General features: G+C 46.5%; 1 protein-coding gene across 1 annotated transcript in view; it reads left to right on the plus strand.

The window, feature by feature from the left end:
• Positions 1 to 4,380: 4,380 nt before the first annotated feature.
• Positions 4,381 to 12,976, plus strand: part of PRICKLE1 (prickle planar cell polarity protein 1) — a 54,920-nt gene continuing 46,324 nt past the window's right edge. The window contains exon 1 of the mRNA XM_040410822.1: positions 4,381 to 4,516. The gene's annotated coding sequence lies outside the window, so the exon portion shown is untranslated. The remainder of the gene's footprint in view (positions 4,517 to 12,976) is intronic.

Below are 12,976 nucleotides of genomic sequence, written 5' to 3' on the forward strand. Positions count from 1 at the left end.
CTAATGTGTATAGGGGCCTTAAAGGGATTGTCTCACCTCCGCAAATGGCATTTGTCATGTAGAGAAAGTTAATACAAGCCACTTACTAATGTATTGTGAGTCTCCATATTGCCTCCTTTGCTGGCTGGATTCATTTTTCTATCACATTTTACACTGCTTGTTTCTATGGCTACGACCACCCTGCAATCCATCAGTGGTGGCCGTGCTTGCACACTTTGCGGATTATACATGGTTTTTCTATGTGGATTCTTGTGCGGAAAAAACGCTGAGTAATACAGAACCAGCAAAGTGTAAGAGATTTTGTTCAGCTGAAAGCTGTCAATGTGCTGCTATTCAGACCTTTCAAGTGAGTGGAGTGGGCTCAGACAGGAGCCTGCTCAGCTAAATCCTGGCATAGCACATCGGTAAGATCAGGGGGCACAGGCAGGAGCAGCAATCCGTACAGAGCGCTCGCTGCGGCCACATTCCACAGTACATACAGACATGCCAGCGGTGTACAAAGAACGTTCAGTCGGTAGTCGCTCATGTCGTTGATCGCTTAAAGGGGTTATCCAAGACTATAAAAAGCTCCCCCATATGCCCAGGCCCCCCACAGTGAATATACTTACCCCGCTCACTGTGCCGCTCCTGGTCCCCGCACCACCGCTGCAGCTTCTCCCCGTGAAAGGATGAAAACATCCGGTGTCGGGGGGAGCAGCCAATGGCAGGCGGTGACGAGCCTCCCTAGCATCGCAGGTGATGCTAGGGAGGCTCGTCCCTGTCACCGCCTGCCATTGGCTGCTCCCCCCGACACTGGATGTTTTCACCCGCGCACGGGGAGAAGCTGCAGCGGTGGTGCGGGGACCAGGAGCGGCACGGAGAGCGGGGTAAGTATATTCACTGTAAGGGGCCTGGGCATATAGGGGAGCTTTTTATAGTCTCGGATAACCCCTTTAAACGATTATCTGCTCATCTAAATCCACATTTTAAAAAAGACAAGGTCAAATAACTATTTATCTATTAAAAAAGCAAAACACGTTAATAAAGTATATTACAAAAAATATTAAATAAAGTTTGTTAAAAGTTTAGTCTGACATTCTCTATAATCCAAACCTATCAGTCCCATCTCCAAGGCTTTTCTTGAGCTGCACCAGTTCTCTGGAATGCACTGCCCCAGACAATCAGGTTTATTCCCTAAATCCACAGCTTTAAATGGATCCTAAATCCCCATCTTTTTAAAGTGCCCTAAGGCTACATGGGCGCGGGCTGTCTTTCAGAAATTTCACATGAATTTCTATGCATTTCCTCACCAAATACCGCATGTTACTTGCAGTTTTCATTGTGGATTTCATGTGGTTTTGACGCATATCCCTCCCTTGCATTGGAAAGGGTAAAAAAAAAAAAAGAACCACACAAAGTCATGCGGCAGATTTCATAATCCACATGGCAAGTCAATTTCTGCACGGAATGAAAAAGCAAAGTGGGGGGGGGATTTATCAAACTGGTATAAAGTAGAACTGGTTTAGTTGCCCATAGCAACCAATCAGATTCCACCTTTTATTCTTCACAGCTCCTTTGGAAATTGAAAGGTGGAATCTGATTGGTTGCTATGAGCAGCTAAGCCAGTTCTACTTTACACCAGTTTGATAAATCTCCCACAAAGTGTACATGGGATTTGTGAAAACCGTGTGTAATCGTATAGTGTATTACTGTAGTGCAGCGGCGGCATGAAGCGCACGGCGTCATAGCAACCAATGACGCCGTGCGCTCCTACTCTGAACAGGAATCCAGCCCGGCATATCACGGACCGCTCTCGGCGGTGTGCATTTGGCCTAAGGCTAAGAACTGCATGATTGGATGTGGTTTTACCGCAGATCTCACCCTTCCATTAAAAATGGCAACATTCACACCAAAAATCCCAAACACAATTGACATGCTGCGGGTTTCTAAATGCGCATGGCTGGTCAATTTCAGTACGGAAGAAGCAAAGTGTCTAATCTCATACAATTTGCTGGTACCGTGTTAGGGCTCATTCAGATGACCGTATTTGTTTTGCGCACTGCAAATTGCGGATCCACAAAACACGGATACTGGCCGTGCGTGTTCTGCATTTTGCAGGAACGGAACAGCCAGCCCTATTTAGAAATGCCTTTCTTGTCTGCGATTGCAGACAAGAATAGGACATGTTCAATTTTGTTTTGCGGGGCCGCAGAACAAATACAGATGCGGATAGCACACGGTGGGGTGTCTGCATCTTTTGAAGCCCCATTGAAGTGACTGGTTCCCTATCAGATGCAGAAAGAAAAATACGGTCGTGTTAATGGGCCCTTATGCTGCAGTTTTTCTGCGTAATCCACCAGGTGTGCAGGTAGCCTAATGGTAATTCCATGCAATCTCGCACCTTATGTATGGTGGTTCTCCCCATAGACATTGTTAACAGCTGCACTTAAAAACACACCAAAACTGCAAGTGTAGAATTATGTTTTTATGTGGTTTTGGTGCGGATTTCATGCGGATTTTCTGCATACAACTACGCACTGTCTGCAGGTATCCTAAGGCCCCCTGTAGACGAGCGTGTGTCACGCTGCGGGTCCACAGCGCAGCTCCTGTCCTGACCTCCCACCACTTATGGGGGCAACATAGCATTATATTGATTTATGATGCTATGTAACCCTTAGGCCTCTTTCACACAGGTTTCCCAGATTTGCTCCGGATGCGTCCCGTGTGCATTGCGGGAAAACTGCGCAAGTAAGCACGCAAATGCAGTCAGTTTTGACTGCGATTGCGTTCCGATGTTCGTGTTTTTTTTCGCGCGAGTGCAATGCGTTTTGCACGCACGTGAAAAAAACTGAATGTGATACCCAGACCCGAACTTCTTCACTGAAGTTCGGGTTAGATGTTCTATTCATTTTATTATTTTCCCTTATAACATGGTTATAAAGGAAAATAATAGCATTCTTAATACAGAATGCTAAGTAACATGTTCATTGAGGGGTTAAAAAAAATAATAATACATTAACTCACCTCATCCACTAGATCGCGCAGCCGGCATTGTCTTCTTTCAGGACCTGCGAAAGGACCTTTGATGACGTCAGTGCAGGTCCTGCTGAATGAAGATTTCACGTGGTGAGCGCAATTATGTCATCAAAGGTCCTTTTGCAGGTCCTGAAAAATGAAGAAAGAAGACGATGCCGGCTGCGCGATCAAGTGGATGAGGTGAGGTTTTATTTAACCCCTCAATCCACATTTTAGTAAGCATTCTGTATTAAGAATGCTATTATTTTCCTTTATAACCATGTTATAAGGGAAAATAATAAAATGAATAGAACACCTAACCCAAACTTCAGTGAAGAAGTCCGGGTTCGGCTCTGGGTACCAGTCAGTTTTTTTTCACGAGCGTGCAAAACGCATCGCACTCGCATGGAAAAAACTGAACATCGGAACGCAATCGCAGTCAAAACTGACTGCAATTGCATGCCTACCCGCGCGGTTTTCCCGCAATGCACACGCAACGCCCGTGTGAAAGAGGCCTAAGGGTTACATAGCATCATAAATCAATATAATGCTATGTGACCCTCGTCAGTGGTGGGAGGTCAGGCCGGGAGCTGCGCTGTGGACTCGCAGCGTGACACACACGCCAGGATCACGTGCGGATTTGCATGCGGAAAATCCGCACCGTAGGTCATGCACATTGTATTCTATGAGAATTAGAAAGTCCTTGACCTGCGGTGCGGATTTTAAAATCCACAGCATGGCAATTTATTTTATTTTTCCTGATCCTGATAGGGAAGCATTGGTTTGCATCAGTTATGCGTTTTACAGTGCGTTCGAACGCGCTGTAAAACGCGCAAGTGTGAACTGACCCTAAGGGATCAGCCGTGCGGCACTTGGGACGAGGCCGCCTTTCCCAAGTACCACGTGAGGTGACGGTACGAGCCTATTTACAAATTACAACCGCATTGCTTCTCCTGTCTTCATTGCGCGGTTTTGCGGATTGCGGCTCTTATGGACGTACCCTTACTACTGACTCAAGCAGATGAACTGTGCAGTGTGCATCTAAACCTCTGCCCAAAGGAGAACATTCCACAGACTTCTGCCCTGAAATGGATGATATTTCATCGCTTTGCATTGTCCTCCTGGTTCTTCATGTGGGGGCATTCCGTTGAAAGGCAATTAAGGCGCTGCCCGCCCCGGTGAGCTGCATTCCTCGTCCTGCTGAGGTGACCGCACGGGGACAAGGTCTGGACTGAAGCGCCGCAGCCTCCTCCTTGTGTGAATAAGCACCCCCTGCAGGGACTGCGATAGCTGCGGGGGAATCGGCGTCTCATGATTGGCTGGGAGCGGCGCGCCGGAGCCAATCAGCAGCGAGGAGAGCTCGTGTCACGTTAGTTGTGTGGAGAGCTGGCAGCGCTGTGGTAGTAGTCGGTGAGGAGCGAGCTCACCTAGAGGCGGTGTGGTGTTACTCTGCGGCCGGCGGACTACGAGCCTGCTCTCAATGTGCTTGTGTGACAGGACCCTCTGCCTCACACAGTCACCGGTAGGTTGCTATTTACTTACTTACCTCGCTAGTTACCGTGTGCTTGTACATTAGTAGCAGCTCTGCCCGGCTTGGACTGTCTGGACGACTGAGGTGCTGAGGAATGTCAGCCACCATGAGCTTTCTGTCACTTAGAAATTCTATTAGTCTAAAACGGGACCCACAGGCGAAGACCCTCAGCCCCTGTCTTCACTTTAGTTTGGGCACCAGTTGCTACATTAACCCTTCGCTCCGAGGAGTCCCGCGGCTCCTTGCTGTTGCGGCTCCCCCTGCCGGCGACATGTCATCATAGCGCTTGCAATGTGAATTGTCCGTGTTCCTCTCTCTGCATGGGGTCGTATAGGAAAGTCATTAGGGGAGTCGTGCCATCGGCTGCTGTAACAATGAGGCTATTAGCCTTCCCTAAGTAAATAAATGACAGCGCTGGAATGAATGCTTTATGGCCCTGGCTGCAGAAAGCCCTGCTCCCCTGAGTGGCGCCGGCTAGTGCTAACCAGAGAATGGGGCTGTTGATCTTACTGCAAATAAATGGCCCCCTCCTTAGGGATGAGGGGGGGTGAGGCTGATTGCATGGTGGGTTCAAGGCCAGAGAATGTGGAGCTGTTTTATGTGTCTATAGTATGTGAAACCACTAAGAAATGACTGATCCCGTGTATTGGAAATGCCAGGATGTTTCCCCTAAGGGGGTATGAAGGAGGCTTAAGGAGACTTGTAGTAATTCTGGGCTGGAGCCCCTCTATCTGCTAGATGGAAAAAGCAGATGCCGCAGAAGTGTGCTTGATGTGCGCAGCCTAGAAAAACCTGCCCTATGGCGCCTCAGTTGGACTTGGGTCTTGTTCACATCCTTGTTGGGGATTCTGCCAAAAAGAGCGGACAGAAAAGTCCCGCAAACGCACCAACGGAAACTGGACAGAAGCCATTCTAGTCAATGGGGTCTCTGTGGCTCCATTTCTATCAGTTATGTGGCGGTATTTTCATTCTGATTCAGAGCAGACAATGTGAACGCGGCCTTACGTCTGCAGGAAAGGTTGCATGCATAGGGGCTGGGAGAGAACCGAGCGGTTAAAATCGTATGCAACTTGTGCGATGGGTGACTTGCTTTACAGGTTTTCACTTAAAGGGGTTTTCCAGGATCCCGATATTAAGGCTAGGTCTACGCGACAACATGTGTCGTGCGGCAGATAGGGCACAACTACACTGCAACATTTGTCGCAACAATTTTTAGAATGATAGTCTATGGAGTCGCAGAAAAATTAATCTCGAATGGAGTTTTTGCGACTGTCGCGTCACAGTCGCAGCATGTCGCATTGCGACACCATAGACCAGTGATGGTGAACCTTTTACAGACCGAGTGCCCAAACTTCAACTCAAAAACCTGCCAATACTACAATCAAACCTAAATACCAATATAGTATACCCTCCATGTACTTGCGCTACATGCAATGCACTTTCTGTGCTGTTCATAGGGCGCTGATGAATGGCAGGAAAAGTCTAAGGCATATTGGTACACCAGGGTGCGGGTGCCCACAGTGAGGGCTCCGAGTGCCGCCTCTGGCACCCGTGCCATAGGTTCGCCACCACTGCCATAGACTATCATTATAAAAATTGTTATGCGACAAATGTCGTTGTGTAGACCTACCCTAATGGTCTATCCTCAGGATAGGTTATTGATATCTGGTGAGCGTCTGGCGGCCTGTGAATGGCACAGCTCCGTTCATAGTGTAGTGGTCGTACCGGGTAACTGCAGCTCAGCTCCATTCACTTCAGTGCTAGGTGAGGTGCAGTAACCCCGCACGACCACTACACTATGAACGGGGCTGTGGTTCCCTCTCCATTGACTGCAAGAAACAGCGGGGTGTGGGACCCTCACCAGTCGGCTATTAATGACCTATGCCGAGGATAGATCATACATTTAGCAGTGTTGTCCATACTTTGCCCCTCGGTGGCAGTGCTGGAGGGCTGGCATCAGGGTGAGTGTGGTGCTTTGTGCCCAGGAATTATGGTGGCAGAGAACTGTCTATATGTTTGTTCAGTGAAGCTCTGGTGGGGATAATGCGTTTTCATTCACTTATCGATTCTCACTTAGTGCTGGTGAAGTCTTGGAACATGATTGATTAGTAAGGGGGGGTATGAGCTGTCCCCATTTCTCCTCTATCCTGTGATGGTAGCATGCCCCCTGTTACTTTTATATGTACATGGATGACCCGTGTGCCTGGTTTTAGTGCGGAGAGCTTCCATCTGTCTCATTAGAAAAGGGTGTGAGTTTCAGCGGGTTTGCCCAAATGAGACTCCAGATGTGGGACTTCAGCTGTTCTGTCACTTTGGTGACAACTGGTCCTATCCCAATAAGCTTTTTCTTTCACCGTTCTCTTTAACTAGGTGTCAATGTTTCAGCCCACGGTACAGCAAATATACTACCCCCCTGAGAGACCGTGACGCCTGTTGGAAGCTTTAGGCAGCATGCATCCTGTTAGGAATGATGGGAGTGGTAGTGGATTTTGCTTGGTTTTCTGTATTGAACCCTCGGAGAATGATGCAGGAGTCCTCTCTTAGGCAATATTTACTCTTGCTGGAGGTAATAAATGGAGACCATCTATCATCCTGTCAGACCAGGTTCAGCTAGTCGGACTCCAGTGCCTGAGATCTATCATTACACCTCTGCTGGGGGCCTGATGGGAGGGAAGAGGAGGATGTGGGTGATGCTCCAGTCATCTCCTCCAGGAAACGCTAGAAGGCGATCTTGGTAGTTCTTTTGGATAGGATATCGAAATGGAAGGGTCTGGGGCAAGTTTTTTTTTTTTGCTTATGTGATGCATACTTTTTATTGTGGGTGGGGAATAGTTGAAATGTCTGAGCAATGCCAAATAGTGAGCCTCTGCTAAAGGGGGGGCAGTCTGTTCTGCCGTAGAAAGCAGCTCATCACGTTCTCTAATCGGATGTGAGAGGGCTGCTGCTTCTGATAGGAGGATTGAGGAGTATGCACTGGAGAAGAAAACATGTCCTACGTTACGTATGGATGAGCTATTAACATTACAGGCAGATGTTCTCAGCAATATCCCATAGGGAACTCGGCAGAGAAGGAACCCTTAGGCTACGTCTACACGACGACATTTGTCGCGCGACAGGGCACAACTACACTGCAACATTTGTAGCGCAACATTTTGTTGCACTAATGTCGCGCGACAATTTTTATAATGGCAGTCTATGGTGTCGCACTGCAACATGCTGTGACTGCGACGCAACAGTCGCAGAAAAATCCATCTCGAATGGATTTTCTGCGACTGTTGCGTCGCAGTCGCAGCATGTTGCAGTGCGACACCATAGACTGCCATTATAAAAATTAGTGCAACAAAATGTTGCGCGACAAATGTCGTCGTGTAGACGTAGCCTTAGCAGCAATGGTAATTATTCCTTAGTATCCGCCAGAGCCTTTCCCAGTCCTGTTCCTCGGCTTTGCTAGTCTTGGTGTCTTCTGTAGTTGGTGGAATATAAAGCACTGAAGGACGTCGGTGATAAGAGTTTCAGCAACCCACAGCTTTGTAGTCATATAATAGGGGACTGAGACCAAAATGTATACCAATATTTATTTAAAAAATCTTTTTTATCCCGAAGGGGAGATTTATCAAAACTGGTGTAAAGTAGAACTGGCTTAGTTGCCCATAGCAACCAATCAGATTTCACCTTTCATTTTTCACAGCTCCTTTGGAAAATGAAAGGGGGAATCTGACTGGTTGCTGTGGACAACTAAGCCCGTTTCCTTTACACCAGTTTTGATGAATCTCCCCCATCACTAGACTATATAAACCAATCACAGATAATGTAGTGACTAATTACCTTTTCATTCAGGCAATTGAGTAATAGACGGCCATTGTCTGATTTAGAATATGTGGAGGCACATTTCCACGTGCCGAGTGAGCAGAAGAGCTGCGTTTCCATGCAGTGATCGCCCCCATCGTCTGGAGCCAAGCAATGGCTGCTGCCATCACTCCTCCTCCTACACATTCATTGTTCACACCGCATGATTGAGGTGTCTGCACAAAAGGTCATTTCTCCCATTAGTTCCCAATAATCCGCTCAAAAACCAGGCTGTGTAAATCCAGCATTAGTCTCGGTTGCAAGATATTGATGGTAAAAAATGTCTATGCATTAAAGGGGTTGTCCGATTTCCAGAGGAACCAGAATATTTAATATGAAGGGGTATATCAGTATAGTCTTTAAATGTGGACGAGGGCAGACTGTTGTCTCATTATTCTGTAATATTTGGTACACGTAGAACTGAAGTGTTCATACAGAGGCCTATTGTAATCATCTCGGATAGTCTGGGATTCATGTAAGGGCAGGAAACGGAATAACGTCCCTGCCGATCCTGCAGCCATGAGGACACGTACATTGTTCATGTGACTGCTGTGGCCAATCACTGGCTTCTACAGTACTGCTTGCATTGCCGGTCTTGTGACCGGCGTACACTGCAGGTTCCCACTACAGATAACTTTTATGGAAATGTATTAAAAACCCAGACAAGCCCTAATATTATACAGTAGAAGTCCTACCAGCATGTATCTGTATCATTAAAGACCCCCTCCACAATAAGGCTACATGCACACGACCGGATAGCTTCTGTGTGCAATCTGCTTTTTTTCTCAGCTCCATTAATAGAAATGGCTATTCATAACGCGCAGTGTAACCTTGAGGAGGAAGCAGCACGAGCGCCGCCTGCTCTTTAAACAGTTGTGGGGGTGTCGGACCCCTGCCAATCTGATACTGATGATATGTCCTGAGGATAGGCCATCAATATCTACCCAGTGCACAACCCATCGTTTTCCTCCCAGTCACACCCTAAGGCCTCATGCGCACGACCGTTGTTGTTGTTGTTTTATGGTCTGTTTTTCACGGATCTGTTGTTCCGTATCTGAGTTTTTTTGTTTTTTTTTTCCCCTCTGGTTTAAGTCCTCTTCTTCCGTTCCGTTATTCCACAAAACATATAAGTATGGTTTTCATATGCGATCTGTTTTTTGCAGATCGGAAACAGTAACTTATTATTCACCAAACACCTGAGCAATATGGGCTGGGCATAGCATTTCTACAGTATGGATCTGCAAAATACGGATGTGTTCCGTGTGTGTTGACTTGAATGGGGCCTTGGACTGTGATTTGCAGACAATATTAGGACATTTACTACTTTTTTTCGGAACGGAATGCACACAAAGCACCTTCTGTTGTTTTTGCGGACCCATTGAAGTGAATGGTTCTGCATACGGTCCGCAAAAAAACCGGAACAGAAGTGGAAAGAAAATACGTTTGTGTGCATGAGCCCTGACACAAATAAAAGTTTGCGATCCTTGCTAGAAGCCACGTGGGGCCCATTCCCCTCATGATATGTTCCACTATAGTACAGGAAGTCTGTGTTGTAGTACTTTATGCCACATTTACCGAATATCTCATGTTACTTGATTTGTCTCTTCCTTAAACCTAACACTTGTGTCTAGCAGGTTTCCTCCTCAACACTCCTACTGGGTTCAGATTGCCACTAACACTTTGTGACACCTAAAATAAGTCTCAGTGAAACTCATTACCATAGCTAACCACGCCCACTTTCCCACCCACATTACTAAACTGGAGTGAGTGGTATAAAAATTTGAAAAGTGAGTGCAAAAAGTCACAAAAGTCCTATTTTCTTGACCTTTTTGTAGCCAGAATTCTGGAGTGAAGGTGTGATAAATCGGGGCCTATGTGGAGCTAGCTTACCTGTCAGTCATCGACAGCGGTGAGCAGTCCCCATTCACTTCAATGGGACGGCTCCTTCCTATTCATATTGAGAGGGGGGGGGGGGGGGGGGTCAGTTTAAAATGTGTAAGCAATCCAGGATTGATAGGAGACTTATGCCATGTATACCCTCCAACGTACAGTGTAGGATGAATGGCCTCTTTATATCTGTAACTATGGCCAGCTTTAGGCCTCTTTCACACGGGCGTCACAGGATGCGGGTGCGTTGCGGGAAAATGCGTGATTTTTTCCGCTCGAGTGCAAAGCGTTTTAATGCGTTTTGCATGCGTGTGAGAAAAGTAAATTAGGGATGGAGGGGTTTAATAAAAAAAAAAATTTTTAACTCCCCGTATCCACTTGTTCTCTTGTCTTCTTCTTTCTTCTTCTTTGATGACCTGTGAGGAAAAGGACCTTTGGTGACATCACTGCGCTCATCACATGGTCCATCACAATGGTCATGCATTGCACCCGCACGGAAAACTCGCCCGTGTGAAAAGAGGCCTTAGTGTTTATATCCAACATGGCCAGATCTCATTTGGCCCAGTGTTTGCAGTTGAAGGCCCCTTACACAGTAGATCTCTATAGATCCCACAAAAATCTGTTGCTTAATTAGAATGAATCCAGTATATGGGCAACTTTAGAAAAATCTGGTAATCGCAGAGTCATTTGAAGGCTTTGCTGTCTGTTTGGGTTGGGTGGTCTTGCCCCAGATTGGATCTGATATTGCTGTTTGTTTGGGGGTTTCTTACCCGGTGTCCCCTTGTGTATCACTTTCTGACACTGTTGCATTCTTCTCTGCATTTTAGCTTATGTTTGAGGGTAACAAAGCGATCATCTTTCTTTAGCCAGCCAAGCATGTTCTCCAGCCTGCAGATAAGTGAGCAATTATCTGCCGGCATTCTCAGGGATGACAGCCACTTTTAACAGATTGCAGATCAAAAACGCGGTGTGTTATTTCAGTTGTTTTGGTTTTAAAGTGTCACCATTTCCAAGATCTTGTCTGACTTCCGTCACTTGAACAGAGTCTCTTTATTTCACGGTCACTCACTTGTAGAGCAGATTGCACCCAGTGTTGATGATTTAGGGGTCTGGTGGCCTAAATGGGAAATCTGAGGCTACTTTCACACTAGCGTTTTACTGGATCCGGCAGGGATTATACAACCATCTGCATCTGTTATGAACGGATCCGGTTGTATTATCTGTAACATTGCCAAGATGGATCCGTCATGAACTCCATTGAAAGTCAATGGGGGATGGATCCGTTTTCTATTGTGGCAGACATCCGTCCCCATTGACTTGCATTGTGTGTCATGACTGATCCGTCTTGCTCCGCATCCAAGGAATTCAGTCCGCATCATGCTGCGGTTTGCTCTCCAGTATGAGAACGGAGCGGAATGCATTTTGGATCATTCCGTTCTGTTCAGTTACGTTTTGTCCCCATTGACAATGAGTGGGGTCAAAACCCTCTGACGGATCTCAATACCGGAAAGTATTAACGCTGGTGTGAAAGTAGCCTTACATTAGCAGACGACTGCTACAATGCTCCTGGAACTTTGCTGATGGCTCCTCTTTTTTGGGGGGTTGATTCCTGGGGCCACTGACAAAGTCAAACTGGCAGGGCTCCCAATCCCGAAGGTGTTGCCCCTTTTAACCAGTAACAGTTATGGGCCGGAGTAGAAGATGTAGTTTAATAATTCCATTGTGATAACTATGGAAGCCGCCCTAAAACTGTATGCGCGTATATTAAATATATATTAGTCTGCCTGAACTTTTATGTTGTGCAGATGTTTTCTCCTTCAGCTGCCTTTGTTATCTGAAGCAAATATCCTGTAGATCCCAATTATGTTCATTTGACTTTAGCAACAATTGTGTTTGAAATGCTTCCAGTTCCACATTATTGGCAGCAGAAGACAGCTGCGAGCCCAAAGCCTTCTCCAGCGTTCCCAGCTCGGCTCATTGCTTCCACTTTAATAAAGTCTGTTACAAGGTTCCCTCTGATGTAGTTTAATACACATTTTTCTTTCTTTCTCTCTTTTAAGCAGATGACCTGTATTGAGTGTTTCTATTACATAATGTGGGCATGTTGCCCACTTCTGTAAACTGTTGGCACTGCCCAGAAGGTGCAGTAGTAGAGAAAGTAGTCGTGGTAAAAAAACTGGCTGACAAAGAAAATCTGCTGCATTACTCAGCTCTACGCCTGGGGGTTAAGGGCAGACCCCATGGTGGTCCGTACACAGAGCATCCAGGGTGGGAATGAATGTCGTCATTAAAGGAGTCTGGATCTGGAGGAGATTTTGTTTCTAAGGTAATTGATTGCTCTGAACTTTAGTACCCCCTGATCATTTTACCATGGTGAAATACACAGGACCATAATGCACAAGGCTGTCCACAAAACGCAGATCTACAAATAAAGGTGACGTCATTGGAGACCCATAGACTTCAATGGTCCATGGACAACACTTTGTGGCTAAGAATAGGAGTTGTTTTATCTTTTTGTGGAACGGACATATGAATGCAGAAAGCACATGTTTTTGGCCACAAAATGCGGCCCATGAAGTCAATGGGTCTGCAAAAAAATGGATGTCACATGGACGTCATCTATATATTATAGAATTTTGGCACATGGCCAGTTTTGTGCCTTGTACGCCAGTTGGGCATGACGGGGGTTGGGACTCTAGCCTCAGTAAATTTACTTAC

Source organism: Bufo bufo, chromosome 1 (assembly GCF_905171765.1).
Source record: "Bufo bufo chromosome 1, aBufBuf1.1, whole genome shotgun sequence".
Lineage (NCBI taxonomy): Eukaryota > Metazoa > Chordata > Amphibia > Anura > Bufonidae > Bufo > Bufo bufo.